Here is a 25,821-nt window from a genome sequence, read left to right on the forward strand (position 1 = left end):
GTCTCAGAAATAATTTTGGGCTTCTTCACTGACATTTTGTAGAGGTGCTAAATAGAAGCATGAAAAAAAGACCTTTTTTCTTGCCTCTTCTGCCCGGATTTTTATTTACGTAAGTCAAACCTTTCCTTGTCTAAAGTAGGCCAGCATTTTGTACTTGGCGTTCTAAGGAAGTGACAGCCTTGCTTTTCTGCTATCTAAACTCAAAACCAGAAAGCAATTTGACTGCAAGTAAGGCACACCCCAACAGTCATTTATGCGAATTTAATGGAGTTCCTGTGCTTATCCGTTGCTATGGAGCATGACCTATCATTCCCAGTACAAAACCAAGTGGGATTCAAATGGGCGTTGAATGACCTTGTCATTTTTAATAATGGAATAGTAACTTGAAAGCTGGATCATTCAATTACTGCACACAGACCAAGGTATTTATTGAACAGGTTCAGGCCTGCCACTGCCACAACAACTCTGTCTCAACAGCTCATTTGGATAATCCATGGCAATTTTATAAACTACAGTCCCACTAATGGTTTTCTACGGACTCACCAGTTTAGCAGCTCTGCATTACAAAACATGATAGCAAGGGCTTAAAACACTACTGCAGTTTAAAGAAAGTCAGCTTCTGTGCTTAGAAAAACACATCTTCAGAACAATGTCCCAAAACTCTCACACCTCCAAGATCCCTGAGTCCAGCTGTTAAACTGACACTGCCAAGTCTACCCCTAAACCATGTCCCTAAGTGCCACATCTATGTGTCTTTTAATCTCCATGTATTTCCACCTCTTCCCTGGCCAGCCTGTTTCAATGCTTGAAAAACCCTTTCCATAAAGAATTTTCCCCCCACAAAGATTCTTGCCACTGTCTGTAATGGTTTTCAGTAATGAAACAGTCTGAAATTTGTGGCTGCTTTTTCTAAAGTTTACAGGAGTTTAGTTGTACCAGAATTGTACAACCAGGTGCAAACATGACACAGTCTTCAGCACTTTTCCAATTCACTGTCAACTGAAAACATTACATCTAAAAACTGAGGTCCAGTAACGTGGCACAGAAAAGTGTTTTATTAATTCTTTAAAAAGTACACAAATCTATATATTTTTAAAAATACCTTTCCCCTTTTCTGTCTCATTAATGCAAACCAGTTCCATGCTATTGCTAGAAATTGCAGAATGTACTAAAAAACTTAAAAAAAAAGAAATAGAGAACTCTGCTGTTGTTTTCTGCAACACACCAAGTTTTGAATTATTCAAGAAACAGAAGTCAATGTTGAGCATTCCTTTACTTCTACAATTCCTCTTTTTAATCTAGGAAGGAAATATCTGACAAAAAGTATTAACCAGATGAGGAAACTAAATCTCCCTCTCTCTGCAGTAAGCCCAAGCTGGACTCATGTAAAATTCAGTCAAAAAGTAGCATTTGGGGTACAAGCTTGCTAGTAAATGTAAAAGGAAATAATGCTGGCTCACTTTCTATACAAATAATTTCCACTTATCCAGACAATCTTAGTAGTAGCAGTATCCTAAAGCTTTTAAGCACCTTATAAAAACATTCCAGGTAGACCCTTCTAAATATTCTTGCAATATTATTATTGAAATAGTTCTAATTTTCTCTGAATCTCAGGCTCAGCTATTCTAGTAGTCCATGAGGTACCTTGTATTTTTTAGTCCATTAGTCAAAACTGCTACCTATTGCTTAGAGCACTTTTTCATTGAACATCCTAGTACGAGAACTTGAAATACATATGCATTGATAATTTATGAATAAACACAGCTATACTGTTTACATTGCTCAGTTAAGCAAAATTCTTTTAACAGCAACCAAAACCAGTCAGATGTATGACCATGCATTTTCATGGGCCATAATCAGCCAGGGCCACCCAAACAGGCATACTGGGAGGTCCTAGTTCAAGAAATTTTCTGTTCCTACCAGTAGATTGATTTGCTTTTAAAATCCTGAGCTGCTAAAAACTGCAAATCAGCTTTAGCGTTATGAAAAACATAAGATCCTTTAAACACAGCATCTAAGCCAATAGTGTGCTGTAGGTGAATTAGTAAAACATTCAAATTTATAGCACATGGGAGGCTAAAAAACACTTTAAAAAAATCATGGTAACAAAAAATATGGATTACTTGAGTTTCACAGACAAATATATTCCTTGCCTCTTTAATTAACTGTACTTTGCAAAAAAAAAAAAAAAAAACAAATAAAAGAAAACCATCAGCAAAGGTTTCCAACTATTCAAAATCACTATTAATCACAATTTTCACATTTAAAGTTTCATGGACCAATTTCCATTGGAGAGAAGACTTCTGTTCTACTTTCATTCTTTGAAAAATTTATTTCTATACTCTCAAAAAAGCATCCAGGCGCTTGAAAGAGACCATTGTTTGTCACAGGACTGTTTGCAGATGTAACTATGGAGCTCAGCTATGTATTTATGTTGAACAATGATCATCACTAACCAAAATCTAACCTGACCCTCCTCCTTTGTGTCAAACCCTTGGCCCTTAGTCTATATCTGTTCCATATAGCTGGAAGTGATCATATTCAAGAAAGTTGGTTGGATTTCTTCAGAAACTTGTCAAATACAGTCACATTTCAATGACAGACACTGCACTTCTCCCCCATCTTCCACAGGCACAATCAACATTAATATCAGATTCGGCTGTGGTCACTTTATTCACCATCAGAATACATGTTCCCTTATAATACTTTAATACAATTTTAAATGCAGCCTTTTACAGATTAAAATTAAATAGTCAGTGCTTTATACACACATGAATACATGTAAAACAACAGAACTCATGAAAATCTACATTACATACTGTACCATTAACAGAAAAGCTGTCTGTTGGATTATTTTTAAAATAGTAACTAGATGAGTTCTTTCTGCTGCAATTAAAAAAAAAGGTTCAAGGGGGGTAGAAATAAAATAGATGTTAGTAGGTTTTTTGACATAAAATATTTTGTAAACAAATAGGGACAATAAGATGCCCAGAGACAGCCTGCACAGCCAGCCCCCCTTCTTGGATGAATGGTACTGGATGTTGCATTTCTGAATGCAAAACAACTCAGAGAACCCCAAAACCAGCATTTACGTTCTCAGGTTTCAGGATGAACTCCAAACTCCAAGGACGGCTACGGTAAAACTCATCCTCACATCAATGCACTCAGACTCTGACATCTGAGTGTTAAACACTGCATACTATCTTTGTTAGAGAATAAGCACATCTGTCCCTGATTTTGTTTGCCTACAAAATCCCTTCTGGAGCAGATGCCTTGCTGCTCTGAACCCCACGAGAATAGCTTTGATCCCAGGTCACATAAACCATAAAACAAGTTCATATGCTAACACTAACACAGTTCTTTCACATGAACCAAGAAGTGACACTGAATGAAACCCTAAATAACACTGACCTAAGGGATAGCAGTTATGAGGACATAAACCAAGCCCTCATTTCTGCTCCTATTCACCACCACCCCTCAGCCTTCCTACGTAATATGGCAGTACCTGTTTAAGATTCAAATGTTATTTCAAGTTCATAGTTATTCCTTCAAAAATTGCACAGAATTCTAATGGCTCCTTCCATTCCCTTCCAGCAGCACTCTGGATGTGAGTTACAGCTTTCCTTCTTCAACAATGTCCCACAAAAATCTTCCAGTCTTTCCCCCCCTGCACATCAACACATACCTAAATGTTCCAGCTTTGAGGGGTTTTGCTGGAGCTGGGGGTTTGGATTTTGTGGGCTTTTTTTGGTAAGATACTACAGATTTTGCTGATATTCCCAAACCATGCCATCCTTTCACTTTCTTTTCCACAGAAAGGCAGTAACTGTGACACTTAAGACAAATGCCACAAGAGATGAGCTGGTCCAAACAAGACCCTCTGATCTACATTGGCAAGAAGAAGCAAAACCTCCTTTACACACTTGCCCATTGATGAAAGTCACAGTAACATCACTCTCCTGCCCACTTTTTCAAAACATATTTAATCTACAGCATCCTCTGCCTAGTTTCTGGAGCTAATCATCCATACTGTGGCTCCAATCCAAAACATTTAACTTTTTGCCAGCAGGCAAAGACCAAATCACAGAATCCCTTTGTCACTTTTATTCTGGTTTACTGCAAATTCACAGTGTTTGAATGTGAAAAACATCATAAATGTTTTAATGTAAAGAATTAGCTGTCTGGCTCCTCTGTGGTTTAACTGCTACACGTTGTCTTCTTCCTCCTCCCATCTCTCCAACTTTTGAATCCATTCCCAGCACTACTCCAAGGTTTTGGTCATGGTTTTCCAAACCCACTAAAAGATCAAGTTCAACAGCTAATCACCATGTTTCAGTCTGCAAGGCATGACAGTGTGTTTTTTAAAGTAACGCTAGATATGAGGTCTAGAAGGGCATGTGACACAATATTTTCTCCTTCAAACTTTGTACAGAACTTCTAGAAAAGATGAGCTATACTCAAATTTTGGTCTGTGTCCAACCACATTGCAAGGCTCCTTACTTAAAACAGCATATGCTGCTTCTATGCCAAGTGAAACAAAGAGGAAAACTCCCCACAGGGTCTTGTGGGAGGAGGAAGAGGGATCAAAACCTTGACTGACACTCCCCAAATACCCTTGTGAAGCATATGCTCAAAGCCTAAGCAGAAAGACATCCGCTTTAATTGGTGAAATGCATGCATTTCCTGCATGTATGCATTAACTCTGTGCTGATCACAGGAGTTTCTCAGCTCAGTTAAAGCAATGTCTTTCAAACTCAAGTCATCTCAGCGCAGTTTGTAGGAAATTCCTTACTATGATTAACCATTGCTATTTCCCTTTCTGTAAAATTGAACCACTGACGAGTAGTTTTGAAAATATTTTTAGCACTGTTGCACACGCAGCTTTGCCCAAGATGACAAGGAATCACGCAGCGCTGCAGAATGTGGACAGAAATCCACTCACGGCGGCGCTGGCAGCGGCGGCAGCGCATCCTTGCCGGGATGCTGGGAGCCGCGGGCACCGCTTCCAGCGCAGCTCCCGCAGGTGGCACTGCCGCCGCTGCTGCTGCACCGGAGACAAAAATGAGCGCTTGCAGCAGAACCTGCCTCTCCCTCCCGGCCAGCGTGTCGGACAAGGGGTAAAAATCATTCTGAGTCGTCGTACCCATCACTCGAGTCTGGATTTGGGGGTGGGTAGCCTGACAGCTAAACTGCTCTACCACCTTTTCCTTATTTCAAAACTCCCTATAACCGGAATGAACAGAATTATTTTGTAAAGCACCGGGCGTTTTTCAAATTATGTACACATATTGCTTCTCTCATGTCTTTGTACAGCGCAGTTAATCTCAGCAGCTCTTCATTAAAGTTAAAAAACCCCACATGAACAAAGGAAAAAACAATCCATCAAAAGATCATGTTTCACTTACATACAGAAAGTCTGTCACTTCAGACACTTTCTTTTGAATCTAAGCTTGAGAAAACAGACAGACTTAGGTAAAGTGGCTCAGCACAGGACATGCCTGACATACACTGATGAAAACCAAGGAAAAGCAGGATAAGCAGGTCAGTCCCGAGATATTTAGGGACTTAGAGGCAAGTCCCAGCACAGACCGCTGAGAGTACAGCGGCAGCAAGTCATCGCTGCCAAGAACAGCTATCGTTATCACAAAATACTGTTGTCATCTACTCAAAGAAATCTGCTACTCAACAACTATACAGTGAAGCACACAATGTATTCTAAGCAAAGCATTTTCTGAGCCAATTAAAAGCCCCACAAAATGCATTACATGTAGTTACTCTGCAAAAACCAACCAACAGCATGGTTTTCTTTACTGGCTCTTAGAAAGATAGAGATAAAATCTTTTAACTGAGTTTTCCTTACATTGCTTCCTGATTTCATTTTTTAGATAGTACTTCTACTGTTAAGTGCTAATTAGGGCCACACAAAGAAAACTGAATTTGAAACAAACCTATTTAAGAGAAACCCAAATGCCTCAACATAGACAAGAACTCACAGTTCAACATTTTCTTTATTACAAGAGCTTATTTCCAGCACCATTAATTTGTGGCTCTTCAGTAATGCATACACCAAGTGCAGAAAAAGGACAAAGAGCATGTACTATGCACACAGACCAGTTACAGCACTAAAGAGACTACAGGATTTAAGGGTACAAGTCCCCATATTGTGATAACAGCCAAACCCATGGCCAGAACTCTAACAGTTGCCAAAAAAGAATACCTGACTTTCCCCCCAACAAATTCACTGTCACTGTCAGAATTTACACAGTCCTTTTACCATGTCATCCTAAATACAGTCTCTGGATGTTGGGTTTACAGCTGCACTTCTGCCTAGCTCACCACTCACCCTCCCAGCTAAACAGTCCAGGCAACTGTTCAGACTTTGTGGGGGAAAATAAAGTTTAAAGTATATTTTTTTAAATCTACATTAGTTATTTTGACTGGTCACTAGCATCCCCTCTTCTTGAATCTTTCTCAGGAGAAATACAACTACAAATGCATTAGGTCTTGTATTTTGTCAAAGTAAGTCCAGATGAGGGCCATCAAGTTTATTAGAGGGATGGACTACCTCTCCTAGGAAGAAAGGCTGAGACAGTTGGGGTTTTCCAGCCTGGAGAAAAGAAGGCTTCAGGGTGACCAGATTGTGGCTTTCCAGAATGTGAAGCAGGCCTATGGGAAAGCTGGAGAGGGACTTTTTTACAAGAACATGTAGTGACAGGACAAGAGAGAATGGCTTCAAACTGAAAGGAAATAGGTTCAGATGAATTTATTACTGTGGGTGGTGAGGCACTGGAAGGAGTTGCCCTGAAAAGTGGTAGATGTCTCACCCCTGGAAGTGTTTAAGCCAGGTTAGGTGGAGCTCTGAGCAACCTGGTTTTGTGGAAGGTGTCTCTGCCCAGAGCAGGGAGGATGGAACTAGATGAACATTAAGATCTCTTCCAACCAAAGCCACTCTAGGATTTCATTCTAATGAGCTGCAGAGGTTAAACCTCACTACCAGGCCAGAAGTTTTGGCTTAAGAGATGAAGAAAAAAAATTCCAAAACATTCCACAGCTGGATGTGAATCTGTCAAACTTCTTCAGTAGCAGAGATTGCTTTATAGTGCACATAGTTAAGAAAAGGAAACTGAAGAGGAAAGAATTTCAGCATTGTATATCAGAGAATTACTCAAATTCCTTTCAAAGCTCTGAACTTTGCTACAATTAGAAGAGATGCTGATTGTAGCGATGCACACATGCAAAGAGTCCTTCTTTAGTCCTTTTCACATTCTGTCCCCCTTTAGTCTTTTTTATATTCAAGCCTCCGGCGCTCAGCAACTACAGTTTTATGATTTCGGGTTAAAGACAAGGACTGCTGCTGCTGTTCCACTCCACTCACAGATATTAAAAAACCAAACAAGCAAAGGAGCAATAACCCAGCTAGCACCCGAGTATGCAGCTTTTATTCCTATTTCTCTTTTATAGAAGAAAAAACAAGCAAAACAAACAAACAAAAAATCCTCCAGACTTGCAGCTGGCTTATATAGTAAAGAGCACCTGGTACCTGCCTTTACAGGCTGTAAGCCTCCTCCAAATTTTATTTTCTATTAGAGAGGTTGTGTAGCACTTAAAAAGATGCTTCTCTTTTTACATGATGCCTGTGCTGGGGGTATCACCAAACAACATCTTGGAAAAGACACTGATGGGTAAATGCATCATTTCATGGAAGAAATAAAATAAAAACATGCTGCAAGGAAGCAAAGCTGTTGTTAGAGCCCAAGGAATCCAATTACAGCAAACAAGTCAAATAACAGTGAAAATAAACTATAATATGCAAAGCCTTAAACTACTTGAATCCAGTCCTACATGCTTAATAAATATTACAGTGACAGATAACACACCAGTGAACCCCAATACATCTGAAAAATTTGATCTAACAATGGTAGAAACAATCTTACCATGTCTGCAGGTGTTTCACCCTCTGACACTTCCTTTTTGTATTTTTCATTTCTGTTTCAGGAAGTTTCTTGACACCCAACTAAAGTTCACTAACTTTGTCACACTTACTCATCAGAAGAAAGGAAACAACCTTGTCATCTGCTTAGTAAGGACATCAGGCTGCCTCTATTACGCAGGGTAGCTTCTCTTGAAATCACAGGACTATGATAATAATGAAGGTTTTTCTGGGGCTTGCTTCATTTTAAATGAAAACTTCATAGCCCTCTTACAGAGAAATTCCTTATAGTCAAGGTCAGTAGAAATCTATTATCTATGGCAAGAATAAAATCTGTATGTGTTTAAACTCTGTACAGGGCCAAAGTCAAGGCACTGAGATAGGGAATGACATCTTCCTCAACTCATATAACCAGTATGCAATGTAAACCCTGACAACTTGACAGAGATAAGGTACATCTAAAAGCAAATACTCCAAGAGTACAGAACAGCCCAATGCTTTTCAAGGGTATAAATACAGAAAAGTGCTATTCAAAATCAGCTGTTTCAGGGGTATTTCTTCTCTGCACTTAAACACATTTCTGAAAGCTCCTTCCCACCCTTCAAAATAAAAGCAAACCAAAAAACAGCAAATCACAAAATGCTGCTCTGCACCAAATTAAAAACACAAATTTATCCTCTCACGCGCATACTTTTTAAAAGCACCACTGTTTTTCTTCCAATTTGGCTAACAGCAGAGAAATTAATATGCATCAACTCCAATTAGGTTGCTACACCTCTTCTGTAAAATACTTGCAATATGTTTGGATTCACTGCAAATTTTCAAAGAAATAACTTCAGACCTCATTGTAAAAGAAAACCATAGAACTTCCAGAATAAGGTCATACTGATGAAAGACAAAAATGTCAGCACTGCCCAGAAAGTCAGTTTACTTTCTTAAAAATTTTCCTAAACAATGTTAATTCCAAGTAAAGAAGAGAGAATGATATTTTCCCCTTCAAGTGCAAATTCTTGAGAAGAGTTAAAGCGGGGGGGTGGGGGGAGATACAACGGAATGTTGGTTTGGCATTGCTGACAAGGGGAATGTTCATGAAAGGGAAGCCTACTTAAAACCAGAATAATGGATAATTATTGCTTTATATGCGGGTCCTTCATTAGTTTTGTCTCCATGACACACAGTGACACCGTTACATTTACAAGGGAATACTCAGACACAGATCCACCATGAGGAGAACGGGCCCCTACAATGCCCATTTGTATTTCTCCTTCAACTGCAATTGCCTGAGTATGGCATTACTGCTGAAATGAGAGGTTTAGATGTAGACTTTATAATTATTAGAAAGTAATACTCAGTTAGCTTTTCCAGAAATTGTCATTTGAGTGGCTAGCCAAAGTACAGCCATGCACAACTACTTAGGCATGCCCTCTGAAACACGTTTGTTGCGGGTTTTTTACCCACAGCCACCAGAAAAAGTCCATATAACTTTCTGACTACAGTGAAGTATCATTAATGAAAATTTTGGGGTTTTGTTTTCATCACAGAGCATGAAACATTAGGAAACAACACAGCAAATCACATAAAAGAGTCAACAGTTAAAACTTTCTGAGCGCTGACATACTCCAGGCTCCGAATGCTGCTGAACCTGGCAGCCCCCCAGCCCTGGCTCAGGACCAGCTGATTGGTCCTGACTGTAGGACCCTTTCACATTCCTCCAGCCTTTCCTTCTCCCTACTTTGGGAATACATACATCTATGTGTATATATGTATACATATTTATATACACACTGTGCACACATTGTTAAAAAAGAAGAAATTAATAACAGACAAGCTAACAGCATTGAGTACATTCCCTTGCAATTTACCCAAATGAATGGCCTCATAACTCAGATTGGGACATTTCCTGTAAAAACACTTCACTATTTATCAAGCCACTCCAGAGTGCAACTGTTGAAGCATGGCTTGCAAACAACATGCTTTCCAGAGCCAAAGCCTGCAGTTATCTACAGAACACTGCAACTAGTGGGGATGGAGAAGCCAGAGCCCTCTTGCTGTATATTAGCTTTGAAAAGCATGCCCTCAATTCAGAGTTCTGTAACTGCAGGCATAGTCCAACCAGCCTTTGTGGCACTGAATTGCATATGCAGAGCACAGAGAAACTACAGTTTCAAATTACATTCATGTTTCATCTCTGACAGAACACATGCATTTATACAGTCATTAAATATACTCATTAGAAAAAATAAGGAATATTAGATGAAATAGAACTAGAAATGGAAAGGAAATTATTTCAGCACTTGTACTTGATCAGCACAAGTACAGAGTCTAGAAGACTAAAACTGGTAAAAGGGAAACCACTCACAGTAACAATTTTTAACCTGCCAGAATTTCCAAAGGAATTTGAATGACCATTTTGACAGAAGCAGGTGACAAGCTGTTGAATTAACATTTCTTTTGGGTTAAACTGCTGAATTCTCTAGACATGCAAACTTCTTCTATATAAATACATAAAGCATCTTATCTCCACTATTCTTTCTCAGAAGAGCCAAATTTCTTATTAAAGATTGAATCGCCAAATGCAAACCTTCACTGGCTCCTGACCAAAATATTACTTCCATTCAGAAAAAACACATGGGGAAACAAATAACGACTTAAGAGGATTATAGTTGGAAAGGCGACTTCCTTCAGATGAATGTTTTTCTCCTTTCTACATCAGTCTAAGAGATATGGTTTGATCAATCGGTTGTTTATAAGTAATTCTCAGACAACTGTCTGAGCCATTGTGCACTTTGATACTTCATTCACCTTCTCAGAAAATAAAATAAATAATGTGGACTTATCTTTCAAACACAGAAACAAAGAAATACCTATTATGTGCTAAAATAACACAAAATCCAGCTATAGCAATACCACTGAGAACTCCAGAAGAACCTATTTTTAAGAAAACAGCTATATATTTCATTGGTCATTTTATCTAGTACTGGAAACCAACAAAAATAAGGGCAGGGTGTGAGCGGGAATCTCTAAAGGCTTGATTAAAGTAAATATTCAAAGGGATATTACTCAAGTCAGTACCAAGAGCTTCAGCCAGTTTCCAAAGCCTTTTGAATTCTCAGAGCTAAGCCCGGTGAATTCAGATGAAAGTTCCTTTTCTTCCACTTTTAAGGGAAGAAATAACTTATGTGAACTTTCTGCAAAACACCCTTCTGAGTTTAGTAAGTGGGGAACAAACCTAAAGCACTGCCAAGACACACAGCTAACCATTTATAAACCTTAATGTTTCATACAAATATTAAGCACTGATCTACTGAAACAACACAGAGGTATTCCAATAATGCTGTTTCAAGTTATGTAATACCATCCCCTTAGTACATAAAAACCCCAGCTCCTCCATTCTTGCTGCCTAGCCCACATTTTGTCCTCTGAGGAACACAGGCACACAGAGTGCATACTAACAACACCAGGTTCCCACTTAACCCAGCAAGAGGCACAGCAGAGTGAGGAAACCACCTGGCCCTGCCTCGCTCTGAGACCATGCCAGCCTATTCAGTGGGGCTGCATGAAAGAAAGAAAAAGTCCCTGCTGTATTTCAAACACACTCTAAGAGCTATGTATATTACCACAAAAAGCGGGGAACTACTCTATCTGATCAGCAAATGAATTTCTATAGCCCGCTAAGCCTTACGGCATTTAGGCAAGAGGAGCAGGGGGAAGATTTGCTCCCTTTAAATCCAATGACAGTTACTTGATCTCCTCCTCATCCTGTCACAGTTCCCACAGCCTTGCAGTATTCCCAGAGATACCACCAAGCTATTAACACTTTTCCCCCAGTGGTCACCACCACGTGCTCACCCACCAAGGCATATCAAAGTGCCAAGTCAGTTCCAAACTCTTCTGTTTCCTCTTTCCCAGTTCCAAACTCCTCCATTTCTCTCTACAAAACAACCAATCCATAAATTCACTTTGAAATAAGCAACAGCAATTCTGTAGGGCAAACTTATCCAAGCAAGGAATGAAAAATCTGCAGAGAAATGCAGACTGAGAAGATGTGCTGACATCAAATAAAACATGACCCTTGATCTTCCCCGCAGTGAAAACACTCATGGGATTTCTGGACCAACCTGCAGATTCTCTGATGCTGAATAAATGCTGAGGTCACATTGCAGGGTTTCATCATCAGAAAAACGAAGGCTATTCTTAAATTAATGCAATAGATGTGCCCAAAAAGTGCTCCTGGGTGCAAAAGCAAACTGGGACAGAATAAGACTTCTGTGGTAATAAATAATCCTAGTGTCCAAAACAGGGAACATAAAAGCCATCTCTCAAGTGATGGCTGACCCGCTCTAGAGACTGAGTCATGCCTGCAAACTGTCTGTGGAGAAGGCTGCCATTTCCCACCATCACACCAGCAAACATGACCATCACAGACCATCTTCTCCCAGGCCTGGGAACACTCCTAGGCCCAACTGAATTTTACACAGGTGCAACCTTACAGCACTCCTCTATCAGGCCACCTATGCTCATAAAAACTTCTAAAAAACTTAGAACAATCTTTTCTTAATTGTGCATTATTACACACTTCAAAGATTTAAAGAACTCTGACTGGAGACAGAAAAACACCTGCTGGCATAAAAAGCAGAACAGGGAGAGAAGAAAGAAAAAAGACAACCATACTTTCGGCAGAGGAGAAAGTAGAATTACATGCAACCAAACTCCCCTTCCCTTATGCATATGCCACTGGGTCAGCGTTTACTTTCACCTTTCAGTCCTGACCTTTAAAACAGACCAAAACCTTTTCCCAAAAAAGCATAATTTTCTGTCTCTGCACTTTCAGCTCCTGTGTATCCAATAAATGGTGGATGCCTCCTTCCACTGTGTCAGAGCAAGAGATTTTGACACAAGCAGAGTTCAGGGGCAGTTGCCCAGCTCTCCTGTGGCAAGCAAATTCCTCTTTTGGCTGTTCCATACACAATCCATACACAATCCATACACAAGTTTAAGTCTGGGCATCTCTGTGATATTACCAGCCAAATGCCAGCATGAAATGTAAAGCAGATCCTTAGTGGGAGGGAATTTTCTTTGGTTTGGGGGCTTCAGGTTTTCTCTTAAAATCCAACTGTAATATAGTTTAAGCAAAAACTATTAAAGTTTGGGAAGAAGTTGCAATGAATCACAGTTGATTGAATGAATCATAAAACAAAGGCCAAACTTCTTTAAAAACTGTTCAGTCATTTTAGCATCTACCCCAGCTGGTGGAAAACAGGAACTCCGGGTACTTAATAAAAGCAACTATAGTGAATGTTAAGGCAACTACCAAACTTCAAAATTACCAGTTATTTTTAAAAGCTTTGAGTTTTTACACCTAAATTTAAGAAAAGTTTGATTTATTATAAAACATGTAAACTATGTGGCACTTCTTTTGAATTGTTCTTACTATCAAACTGGTAAAAAACCCCAAAAACAAAACTACAAAACTAAGGAACAGGGTTTGAATCATGTAAACTGTAATGGTTTGAATTAGCATAACCTTTATAGTATGTCTAGATGTATTTTGTCTTTTTCCAAAGTTAACTGTCAGCAAAATTTACACAGAAACTCAACTGTTTGGTTAATTAATTTGTTACAAAAGTTACTAGCTAAAACAGATTACCCGTAACTACCAGTCTCAAATCTATGAAGCTGAAAATTCAGCATATTTCTCTAAGGAAATAAGAGAACTGCTCGATTTTTCAGAGAAGTAACTAGAAAAATATATTTTTCTTTTACCAATTCAAGCATGTATTAACATGGAAATAGATAATCAAGTCCATTTCAACCACATACATGTTCTGCTCTTTTCTGCAGTTTTGCTCTTTTTTCTACCCTGCAAGAACTCCATCAAAGATCTATTTTAACTGATGCATCAGAGTGCACACTTAGCAAGATTATAAGAAGACACCAAATGAAAAAAGACTATCAATCTTTTAGCTGCAATGAAGGAAAAGAAATCTCTTAGGAAGAACACTGAATGCTCTACAAAATTGAAGAAGATGACTCACCCAGTGCCTGATTATTGGGTAGTGTTTTACATTCCACTTTTCCTCTGGGATACTGGTGCCTCCCCCAAGAAGGCTGCACTCCACCTATTCCCAAGGGGGAGCCTACTACTGTAGACTGCAGGGAAAACCCTATATCCAAACTAACACTTCATATAGAGTATTAAATACACTTTGAAAATATTCCATCCAAACATATCAGAACACCATGGACACTGTAATCTTCAAGATATCTACCATAAGCAGCATTTTTGTGAGTAGAGGTTTGCAATCCTAGATTAACATATAAGAATCATCAAGGAAAACTTATTTGTTTACTTTTAGTGATAAAGATCAATGGCAGGAAGCATGATACTATAGAGATATTAAGATATTTGTATGATGTCTACTTATAATTAGATGTGTGTTTACATTATGCTTTCCACACATACAGAAAGAAGCGTGCATTTTTGTACCAGTACTGCCCATTCATTTTAAGGAAAAAACCCCAGCTACTAATCTCATTTCCAGCAAGCATGCAGCAGCTTATGTCACTCACCTTGAAGACTAATATCCAAGAAAGCAGGGAAGGAAACTACCTGTGCAGGGGAATTTCATGCCTCCCTCATTTATACAGTTATTTACACTACAGAATTTACTCAAGTATCTTTATGTCTCATAAAGGTATGGGTAAGACAAAATACGATTTGACAATCTCAAGAAACGTACACCACTCTTGGTGCTGAAAGGCTGTTAAAGAGCTTCATGAGAATTAGAGTTTCAGGCAGATAAACTACATCTTGGGAAGCCATTTAGGTACATGGAATGAATAGCAACAGGGATGAAGAGCTGGGGCACTCAGTTTATCAAATATGCACTGTTGCACCACAGGAGATGAAGCACAACAGCACTTGTGTGGGGCTCCTCCAGCCCCCAGAGTAAAAAGCATTTGAGGTTTTTGCCTCTCATCTCTCCTGGCTGGTGGGGGAATCAAATCAAGCTGCTCTCAAGAATGGAGAATAATAGTAAGCTTCAACCCTTGGAAGACAGTCCTCTCACTCATGCAAAAATTACCTAAATTTTACAGATTCACCCATCTTTTCTTTCCTTGCTCTATGCTTAGTAACAATACAGAAATTAAGATTTGCCCAAGCATGTTACCACAGGCGTCACTCTGTCTCTTAAAGTCTGCTGGACATCAACAACCCAGCAGATGGTCATTACTCCAAATTCCCCACCCTCCATCATCATTAATTCAGGAGCAAACTCATTTCAATGGGCTAGCCCCAATTCGTAAGGAACTCATTGTCCTGACCAAATTAATAGCTTTACATCTTGCATTACCAGATGTGCTTCAGAGACACAGTAACATTTTATATTATAATGTGCTGTTTAAAGTGCAGTTTAATGTCATTTCTCATAAATATTGCAGTACAAGGCAAACGTACAACTACGAACCTATTCCCAAAATAAACACAAAAACTCTGTATTTTTGGTTTAGATCCTAGACAAATTTGGCACAAGCATTGCTCAATTATCCTGCAACCCACTTGATCAAAAGCTGTCTACTCTGATACACAGTCTTTTGAAAGGCTTTACTTCACCCTGAAGATTAATAAACCCTCAACCCTGGCATATCCAGTAAAGAGACAGGCACTTACAGTGCCTATTACATAAGCAACACAGTTTAGACCAATCATAATAACAATAACAACAAGAAATTGGACAAATAAAATTTATAAGAATTTGGAGTAAGTCTTAACTTCACTGACAAGTTACCAGCAGATTTTGATACATGTCAAATGAGGAATGAAAAAGAACAGAGGAAATAATTTGTCATGACTTGAGTCATGCCATGTCTGCCATTTGTCAGCAAGTTTGCATTAAAACAATGGAAGACTCTTTTCCATAGGAACAATTTCCAAATATGAACATCAATAGACTAGAATCAACTAGGAAGCCATCTTTCCCACTTAATGAAAAAATAAAAAATAGAATTTTGAAAATAGCCATGTTCCTTGTGAAAAACAGTTAGAGATCACTGAAGGACTCTAATTCAAAAAGAAAGTATAATTAAAAATAGAGAGCTTTCCAGAGAGATAGTATTTGTTTGAGTTACATTGTTATTTTTCTATGGAACTGAAACAGGTTCTCTTACAATCCTGCGTCTGAAAAACTTCTCTTGCTGATATTTTGTCAAAAACTGCTTGTGTGAAATGTTCTGTTTTCAATAAATTGTTGTTTTCCAACAAAATATTTTTGGCTGAAAAATTCCTAACTGGCTTGACTTGTAAAATAATTTCTCGAGTGCAACACTTCATTAAGTCCTATGCCTTTCCTTAGTTAAAAGGCTGCATTGTGTATTTTAAAGATATCCACTCACTCTCATACCAGCACAAAACAAGTAACATTTGTGTTTAAACCTATGATGCATAGGGGGCATTTTTCCTAAGAAATCTATTTCTACATAGAAGAAATAAATATAACACCTACGATATTACAGTCTGTTCTGTTCTACCTTGAAAACAGGATTAGAATCTACATCTCCAATAAACTTTAACCTCTGTTTGATCACAGCCAAAACTTTACACATTTAAATTATGTGGAAAGCAAATATCATCCAGGTGGATTTACCCTGGAAGTGCAGTTTACAGCCACAGCTGAACGAAAGGAGTGAGGGCTGAAATGTCTGTGGTTTGACAAACATAATTCTGGGAGGGAACAAGGGAGAAAAAGAAATATTTTCTTATTAAAAGGAAAACAAAGAAAAAGTTATGTCTCTTATCAAATTCCATACTGGTATAATTTTTAATACAATAGGAAGTCATTAATCAAGAACATAAGATCATTTGATGTATTGCACTTCTGTAACTGAAGCTAAATATGCAAAGGTGGGGGCTTTTCATTTATTAAATATTTTTTCAAATTCCTACATAACATAACTAATAAAAATATTTACTTTTACAAAGGGTCAAGTGGACAGAACATAATTCTCTCAGAAGTAAACCAGATGTTCAGTTTCTTCAAAGCAATGTCCGTACTGATAAAAGCAGTAGCTAATCTTTCTTTTAGAGGTTGAAGGTCTTGTTGAAGTTTCTCTTACTGAAGAACTATGTATCAAACTTTAATGAATATCTGCCTTAATGGAAGAAGTATTTTTAATTTTTAATAGGATTTTGTGTGTATAGTCATCAATGCATATGTACTCAAAGAGCTGTCTTTGAAAATTTTGTAAAACAATCTATAGTCACGCTCTACATCATGTATTGCATCTTAAATTCATGATAAAAGAAGTCACATCTGTTCTCAAAGCCAAGATTCCATATTAAAACCATCCTAGCAAACTTGTGTATAGTAATTTGAATACATTAAGTCACACAAATATTCAAGTGTTTCTCACAAGTAATTCAAGTGGTGCAGAATAATCTATCAATGTAGTGCTCAGAATTGTAAAAAGCTCACATTAACAATATATTATGTTTCTTAATAATGCACTCTTTATAAAGCTTAATATATTAATAGATCCATAAAATGGAATACACAGAAACTCGAACAAATACATTTTAAATGATTCTGTGGGTTTTTTCCTGTATTACTTGGCTTTTGCCATGACTAACACTTAGCTACTACACCATAATGCTTGCCAAGAGATGCAAGATAATTCTGAAATCCTATGGGGGTAGGTTAAATGTTTAAAAGACTTCAGAGGCATGAACAGGGTCTCTGAGTATCTCACTCAGAAAGCAAAAGGATTACTTAGTTGCTTAAATTTCTCTTAGATAAGTCTTTGGGGAAACAAAACTCAGTTTTACCACAGTAGAAGGAAACCCCACCCAATTTCAATTTTAATTTAAATTTGGGTTTATGTCACCTGCTTCTTCATCTTCTGAATTCTGTTCTGATCAAGGAATGGCTAAAGGTTAACCTGGGACATTAACTGCAGCATGATTCACTTCTGGTATCACAAATTTTGTGTTCACCCATGTTGGTGTGCAACTACAGAACACTCTCTCACTTTTCCCATTTCTAGTGGCCAGGTGTATGTGTTATTTGAAAAACCTTTGAAAGGCTGTAAGCTTCCAGCATTGTATGGATAGAAAGTTGTACATCTCAATATACCCTTTGTTAAACGATCCTCTCCTAAGAGGACAGGGACAAAGCAGCTCTCAGGATTGCAAGTGACAAGAAAGGGCTGATGAAAACCCCAATTTTATCCAGTACCCATCAGAAACCCCCAAGGAAGAGGGCAGCACTACCCAGTTCACCAACTTTAGGTAACCAGCTGCATCCAAGCTCAACACAAACTCTTTTAGTTCAAGTATCAATGTGTTTAGTCTGTGCAAAAGCAGAGTACTGGCACCTTACTTACAAGAAATGGTGCAATTAAACAGAATGAAAGAAAAGGAAGGAACAAAGAACAACCAAATAAGTAGGAAGAACTAAAACTCACAGAGCTCTTTCAATTAATGGTTTTTCAAGAACTTTGCATGGCAAGAGACAACAAAATGGCCAAGACACACGCTCAGGGTTTGCATAGAGTGCATACCACTTTCACATCTTTATAAAACAGAAATTAAAAAGAAGTTGTGGAAAAATTATGGCTGGTACGATGGAAGGGACAAGCTGTGGTACACTCTGCTACCACAACCTACTTCACCCAGCTGATTTACTGGCCTTCCTCAATCATTTCTCCAGACATTTGTCTTCCCAAGCATCAAGTCTCATTCTTCTCTCAGGCCAGACACTTATCAATAGTTCAACATTTATCTGTCCCCAGAACCTCTTTCCCTGTCATCTGTAAAGCCAAGTAAGGAGCTCCATATACGTCCAACCTCCTCTCTGGGAGAGCAGGAGCACACTACAGAGCTCCCCCATTTCTTTCTCAGCACTTCTGAAAGCTATGCTGCAACACATCAAGCAGTAGATGCTCAAGCAAGAGCTGAACAATGGTATCACAGACCTAGAAATGGCATCTCAGAAACTGTAGTGAAAGATGTGTGAATGTTTTGGGTTTTGAGTCCTTGGTATGAACGCTACCTTATTTCTTCCCTTCCCCAAAGGAAGCCATTTCCAGCTTGATTTTTGAGTATTAACTCTACAAGGCAGTCAACTACGAAGACAGGACTCACATGCAACCAATACTTAGCACCTCCATAAAGATTTTGTAAGATTGTGTGTGTGTGCATGTGTAAAATACACTTGTTTGAAAAGCAAGTGATTTTCTTCCAGTCTGCAATTTGTTTTTCTGCTCCAGCTACACCTGTGATAAAGGAACAACACTGTCCCTGTACCCTCTCTACTAACTAGCCCTGAACAGGACAAAAAAACAACCAACCAACAAAAAAACAGCCAACAGAAAAATAAAAGAAAAAAAAGGGGGGAAAAAAGGAGTCTTCAAGACAGTGTCACTGCTGTACAGGATGCTCACCAGAAAACAACAGATGTGCTATAATCACTACTGCCCATTCATTTCCTTTCTGCCAGAAAGAAAGCAGCAGGCATCAATTAAGAAGCTCTATCTACAGGACACAAAAGGAAGCGTACACTTCTCCTTGGTCACTTGACCGCAACAATAGGGGATGGAAGCGGGAAAGGACTGACCACTCTGAGCAAGCGCGGCGGGGAGAGCAGAGAGGCGTGAGTGAGCTGGTTTCTTTGGATTTTTTAAAAAATATATAAGAATTTTTCTTCAACTTTAATATACTTTAATATACAAATGTTTAAAAATTAAATCACTTCGCCTACAAGTTACACCAAAAAAATCCTAATTATATTATTTCTGAACTTTTTCAGAAAATACATTTAGTGCTTTCCATAGCAGAAAACCGCAAACATGGGAACTGACAAGAGAATTAAGCAGCCTCTATCTGAAAAAGCCGTTTTATCAATTAACAAAGGCTTTTCTAAAACAGTTATCACAATTTTTATAAAAACATCAGTCTAAATGTACTAGGTACATAGAATTTCAATACATCACTGGCATAAATTATTTGGATTAGAATTTTTTAAGAAGTCTATTCAGATCTGTGAATCCTTCCATTAAAGACTACGTTTGCTGGTCAGCTTCATCACTCTGAAATAGAATGACAGCTTTCATAAAACTGCCAACAACAGTAAACCCTAGACATGGGCTTTATATTATGTCTGTTCCACAACTGTAGTCAGCCACAAAGGGTTTGCAGGAAACTTATTAAAAATGTGAGCCTTAATTAAGGTATTAGGCCCTAATCTAGCATGCTAAATTAAACTCCAAATATTCCCATGGACACTAATGCAACTGCTCTAAGAGCTTGGTACGCACTTCCCACAATAGGAAAGCTTTTACAGGCCTTCACATTGCAACTGAACCCTTATTTTCACTCTGTACCTCTGCTTCATTGCATACCAAAAATAGACCCAACTTACAGAAAAGCTCATACGTGGGCATAGGATCATTCCTCTCCACCCCCACACAGATTTGCAAGCCCTCACACCACTAAAGGCATGACCTAAACAAAGCATTCAGTGATGCAAAAATGTTCAAGGAATTTTTTTAATGTATTGACTTTTAGCATAAACACACTGCATATTAAAGTCACATGGAATTGTCAGAATAAAGTATATTGATCTAATGTTTCCTTTTCTGCTACACATGTTATGATTTAATAGATGCTGAAGCCCATTTTAATCCTTCTAAAGATATTCTAACCACCAACTTATTGAAACAATTAAAAACAGACAATATTGTTATGTAATTCAAATGGATAATAACAAAATAGAAACAATTTTCATAAAGCATTTCCCCCCACCACCCCCAAAAGTTTTTCAGAATGAAAATATTCTTAGATGTTCCAGATATAAGCCTGACACGTAAAGCAAATTTGGAAAAATTACTGGTGGTTATTTGGCAAGGTTCAACATCCATCCCTCAAAGCTGTATCTGCCTAAACCATTAAGCTCCTATTTTTACAGAACACCAGTCCTCATATTTTCTGTTTCTTCCTTTTTCCCACAAAATGAATTCCTTACAATATGCACTTCATCCAGTCCTTGAATGCCTTATCCCCTTAGCTGATACATTCCCACACACTCCAGCTTTGTTGACACAACAATTTTTTGAAGCACTTCACAGTGAATGCTTGTCTGCCAGGGATCCCAAAGAATCTTAGGAAATCCTCTGCATCTTAGGCCACAGGAGCAATCCATGTTATCTCTGCTTTCAGAAAAGAGGTTATTTTAGTCTGCTGGTCTGGTTAGCTTTTTTGTTCATCATGAAAACACAATAAAACCACTGCAAATCAAAACCAAGGCCAAGCAGCACACTTGAAATTAACTGGAGATCAGGAAAGGGGGAGAGTTTGTGCAAATAATTCACTCTAAGGTCACTAGGCAAATACTTTGCATGCATTTGGGTATGCACAAACTTCAAGCTAAATAAATAAAATTATTTCCTGTGTGGAAGATGGGAATGTACAGCCCCTCCATGCTTGTGGATAAAAAAATATGCTAGTAATTAACTATCAGCAAATAAGACAGAGAACTAGTGTACTGCATTTAGGTCATGACAATTATTTTTCTCTAATGCATGTTAAAACATGCAACCTTATTAAAATCTTGCTATTTTTGGAAAAGGCTGAAGAGGAATTTCTGGTCTTTCCTCTTGCAGTCTCCACAAAACATTTTTCTGCTTACAGAGACTGTTCTCCCTTGGATCCAAAGGAAAGTAAGATCTCATTAATGTTTGTCAGATGTAAGCTTTAATCTAGTGCTACACAGTCCTGCAAGTGTCTTTTTATTACAGTTATGCAATCTCAAAGCACTGGAGTCAAAATAAAGTTGCCATTCTTCTAAAATTTCATAAACACTTGAACACAATTGGATCATAAATATATACTACAAAATTATACTACAAGCCCCACTAACAGTAAGGTAAAAAGAATAAATATTATTAATTAGTGGTCTAATATAGCATATTAGTATTCCTTCTGCAGGCCACAGAAGCCAGAGAGGCAATTAACACAATTCACCTTTTTTTTTTTAAATATACTTATCTATGCTATGCTGCTTTCAACAGTAGCACTGCAAGGAGTGAAGCAGATTACCTGTAAGGCATCAAGTTTTTCCAAATAGCAGTGACTGAGTTGTTAGTCACTGAATGTCTGCTTTTTTCAGAGAGAAGAAAAGACTCCTTTAGGTTGGCACCAGGAATCTTTCTTGTTGGAGAGGAGGAAAAAGGGATCTTGCCTAAAGCTCTCATATGAGAGAGAAAATAGAGAAGGAGACTATTTCCTGTAGAGTCTCCTTCCAGTCCTATTGAGAAGTTTTCTGGAATGTTGATTTGCTTCAGATAGTCAATGAGTGAAATCAGTTATGACAATCAGGTTGCATTTCCATGGCATGTAAACCTCCTTTTTTCCTATGTTCCCAAGTTTCTTAGATGCTCCAAGACTGCCAGGCAGTGAGATTATATAAACAAAATTAAATCACTAGAAAATAAGCTAAAATGACACAGACTAACATAGGAAATCTCAGGAGAACAAAGTTGTCCTGGATCTCCCCACAGGTACATTGTTTCTCCATAAAACTGGTACTTTCACTTCCAAAAGGGAGAGAATCAAGACACTGAACAAAAATTCAGCTACAGATCTTTAGTAAAACCTCCATTTCAGAAACAAATGCTAAAACTGAACTGTTAACCTCCCCTAACTGCTTAGGTGCCCCCCAAAATTGGATTTAATGGGCATAAAACCCCACTAGTGTGCACATGAGGAACACCCTCTCTCCTGGCTAACCCACATGCCAGGCTGTTCAGCACAGTGACCTACTGTGGGTTTGGACACTAAGCAGCCTCATGGTTAACCTGAGGCACATTCACTGTACACCAGTGGTAATCCTCTCAGTCAGAGACACACCAAAAATCATCTCACATTTAAAATAATGTTAAAGAAAAAATGTAAAAATAATAGTAAAAAAATTTACCTGGTAGAGTACTCACCTAATATGTCGCTGTTTGGTTGGGCAAAATGGAGTCACTTTTCCTCTCCTCTGTTGAGTCTCTGGCATTCTGCAGAAAGGAGAGTGGAAATTATGGAATTAGAGAAAGGATAAAAGGGAGCTCAGCTGCACAGCTCAGCAGGGGTCTAGGCACACCTCGGTTTATTCCCCCTAAGTCACGCTTGCTGTACGAACACCTCCCATTCTGTCCGAAAGAGCAGCTGAATAAAACATAGCACAGGCTGAATCCAGTTCAGACAAGCTAAGGAGTCAGACTTTGAATAGGAATTAGACACTAATGTCATTCTGAAAATCCTATTAAGAGCCTTTATCACTTCTGCCTACCTACATATCTTTAAAAATGTGGATCAGACAGCTTGCCTATGCCATGCTGTATGGCTGTGCTTAAGCAAGGAAGTACTGCTGGGTTCCCAAGCTCTAAACCCCAAGGGCTCCAGGCCACACTCCTTCTGGAAATTGTTAGAGCTGATTCTCAACATAATTATCTTTAATGCTTGGAAACCTCTGTCCAAATGAGCCCTCACTTCCCTGGTAAGCAACATCAGTGGTCTATAAAGCACATCAGAGATATAGGTCACTGTGATCTGCCTGGTACCTCCACCAAATCTAGGTATTTTCACAAGGTCAACAAAGCGTGATAAATATCTGAACAAAAATAGTGTTTCTCCTACCAACCCCAGCTATTTAGGTAGAATTGCGGCGCAGCTTTTTCTTACAAAATTTATTAGCCTGCTTTGAAGCCTAAAAATGGAGGATTTTTGATTTAACAAGGGAAAGAGCTCATTCCCTCTGCTAAACTTGTAACCCCTCCCAGCCTCAGCAGAATATCAACTGGAACTGAACAAGGATACCTTTTTTATTATTTTCATTTCTCTAAGACATTGCTTTACATTTCCCTTTTCTACAGTATCCAACATTAATTCACCTCTCCTTCTGTGCTCTTTTCGTGCCATGGACTGAGCCAAAGGTGACAGTGAAGAATCCACAGAAACTGAACATCAAATGTTCCTGTTCTGAACTTTCAAGAAACTATTTAATATCTTTCTTCTTTTTTTATACCATCATAAGGCCTGTTTATATACTTGAAATGGAAACAGTGCACATTCAGCTGCAATTGATTTCCTGTATGGCAAAATACCTCAGGCATTCAGCTGGCTGGGAACACTATGGAGGCCTCTCACCACCATCAGTTTTCTGAGACTGGGAAGCTCTGCCCAACGCTTGTTCTTATGCCAGAATAAATGAGAGACCCTGCTAAGTGTCCAAGTTAATTTGGTCTAGCTGACCCAAATCATAAACAGACAAAATTTTTTATTTCAAAAACACATTTCAAAAATACTGGTCTATTTTTAACTTCAACAGTAATGCCATCAATTCAATCTTGCTAATGGGGCATAATGTTCATCTACAGATAAACACATTTTTAAATACAAAAAACAAATCCATCTGAAATTTTCTTTTAATAAAATATCAATATATTTGCCTTCTCCATGCTATCTTTATAGCAATAAATTAGCAGATAATTTCACAGACTAAAACAGTATATTTTTTCTTTTGATATCACCGAGTGACAACTACAGCAATAATTTTATTTCCTTCACTTAGTCTTTCCTTTTAACAACTGAAGACACAGAGCAGTCTCCACTAACATTTCGAGGAATCTGAAGAAGACTACATGAGTAGTCTCACAGAGTTCCTCTGATCAGACTGTAACAGCTGTAACATTCAAATTCCCAACCACCTGACTGTAGTTCAGATTTAAATTAAGCAAAACAGAAATGCAAAGTGACCTATAATTACCATCCTACTTTCCACTTATCATGTAAGTTTCCCTAGCCTCAAATCCTCCAGAGTCAAAGGACTCAATTTCAACTGCTTGAGAACCCAGTCTCCTTAAGAACCCTAGAAAAAAAAAAAAAAAACAGACTGACAATATAACCATTTAAATATACACACATTTGTGTATATATATATATAATATACATTATATATGAATAAATGAAAATCAGGAATCTAGATAACCCCAAAGAAGCCTACACTTTTTACTGGGGCTCTCTTGTTTGACAGTAGTTTCATCAACAACACTTTCTTAATTCTAGGGTAAAATTATTTGCTAAAAGCTGAGATATTCTCTAACCCCCAGCAGATACAATGGCCTTTCAAAACCTTTTAATGCATGATCTGAGACAGTGACATCCAAATTGACTAAAGTACAAGATCTTGGATGCTACAGAATGTTCTATCAGCCTTCTTTAACTTTTCCAAGAAGGTTTTCTAATGATTTTACTATCTTCACACTATAAAACAGGTTAATCTGTAAGGAAAATGAATTTTTCATCCTGTGAAATTTTTTTATCAATTCAGTGGTTTATTTCTTAACCATCAGTGTAAGAAAATTGAACACTTTTGTACTAGAAAAACTACCATGAAGAAAAGATGTTGCATGTTTCCTTCAAGAAAGCGATTAACAAATACACCATTTGTCCTGCAATTTCCATTTCATTTTTAAAAAGTTTGCATGATTTAAAATAGTCTTAGTCTAGAAATATATTATTAACACTTATTAACAAAAAGCTTGACTTCTTAATCACTTTTAGAAAATACATAGGGTTAAAGCATCAAGCAAATAGCATAGCAAAAGCACCAAAGAAACCTGCATTCAGATATTTAAACTGACTTGAACCATAATGTCTGGCTCTCCTGTGAAAAACACTTTGGAACTTGGGGTTCACACTATAATGTTAAATTAAAAGCCCCTAACATTGAAAACTATCTTTCAAAATGCTGTAAAATTGAGGTGCTCCTTTCAAGTATACTCTAGCATACCTGGGAGGCAAGCAAAATAATTTTCAGTAAGAGGATGGGTGCTTTACTTTATCCCTTGTC

At 38.1% G+C, this 25,821-nt stretch overlaps 1 protein-coding gene across 1 annotated transcript in view; it reads right to left on the reverse strand.

The window, feature by feature from the left end:
• PLEKHG1 (pleckstrin homology and RhoGEF domain containing G1) overlaps positions 1 to 25,821 on the reverse strand; it is a 125,851-nt gene that overhangs the window by 90,900 nt on the left and 9,130 nt on the right. Inside the window, exon 2 of the mRNA XM_058801049.1 lies at positions 22,916 to 22,984. The gene's annotated coding sequence lies outside the window, so the exon portion shown is untranslated. The remainder of the gene's footprint in view (positions 1 to 22,915; positions 22,985 to 25,821) is intronic.

Source organism: Ammospiza caudacuta, chromosome 3 (assembly GCF_027887145.1).
Source record: "Ammospiza caudacuta isolate bAmmCau1 chromosome 3, bAmmCau1.pri, whole genome shotgun sequence".
Classification (NCBI taxonomy): domain Eukaryota; kingdom Metazoa; phylum Chordata; class Aves; order Passeriformes; family Passerellidae; genus Ammospiza; species Ammospiza caudacuta.